Here is a 1,221-nt window from a genome sequence, read left to right on the forward strand (position 1 = left end):
ATAGATAGATAGATAGATAGATAGATAGATAGATAGATAGATAGATGTGCTTATATATCTGTCTATGTATATACACTTATAAATGTAATACAAAGAAGAGACTATGCACCAGGACTATAAGTTAAAACACGAGATTGTTATAAAGTAGCAAGCATTCTCATGATATAGTTAAGAACTGATGAAATGTATTCGCCGGAATTCACCATATATAAACGCTAGATTTGCAATATACGGAATGTAATCAGAGAACAAATACAGATTCAGAAATACCGTAAATTAAAAATAATAAAGATAATCATCTGAATGGATTTGCTCACCGCAGTTTTCGCTGGACATCTCCACTATACCTAGAATTATATACGACATAATAACAATAAAAGATTCGAGGCATGAATATAAATGAAAAATAAAGAAAAAAATAAAGGAAGAGCTGAAAGACAGAAACAAAGATAGGGAGAAAGTGTGAGTGACATTATAACAATTATGTGGAAAGAGAAATAGGGTTTAGAAATGAACATAAAGAAAGGAGGCTTGTTTTGTATGTAGATATGTTCTGCATCATCTGCATAGCTTGTGAAGGTGGCATTCAGTGTGGCTGATTCATATCTGAGAGGGTCACTATGAAATGTAGTAGTGCCCCCACGACAGTCCCGTGCGAGACACCCCTCACTATTTGTGTTCGTTGGAAGTGACCGTGTTGGCCCCTACTGCGTTATTTCTATCGTTCAGAAAGTCATGTAGCCACTTTTCTAGTTTTTCAACTATGTCGAGATTAGGCAGTTTGTGACTTATCGTTCCGTGGATGACATTATCGACATTATGGAGGTATATACATTTGAGTTGTTGAGCAACTGTTTCGTAATTGCTAGGTGAGGCAGCTTCTTCCCCTGGTCAAAGAGGAAAAAGCACAAAAGTATATTCTACAGGATGTTTAATATCTATGTTACAGTGAGTGATTTAAAATAGAACCGGTTTCGATGTATCCAACGTATACATTAAAAAGAATTTCATTGTAAGACACACAACATAAAAACATGTACCAACACACATACACCGCTACAAACATACACACACAGAGACAAAAGAACACACACTACAAAAAAGTAAACACACACTTATACGCAAGCACCACAATATACAAAAACATTTCCAAATAACAAAAACAAAACACACACACACACACACACACACACACACACACACACATATATATATATATAT

This window comes from Octopus bimaculoides, chromosome 19 (assembly GCF_001194135.2).
Source record: "Octopus bimaculoides isolate UCB-OBI-ISO-001 chromosome 19, ASM119413v2, whole genome shotgun sequence".
Classification (NCBI taxonomy): Eukaryota; Metazoa; Mollusca; class Cephalopoda; order Octopoda; family Octopodidae; genus Octopus; species Octopus bimaculoides.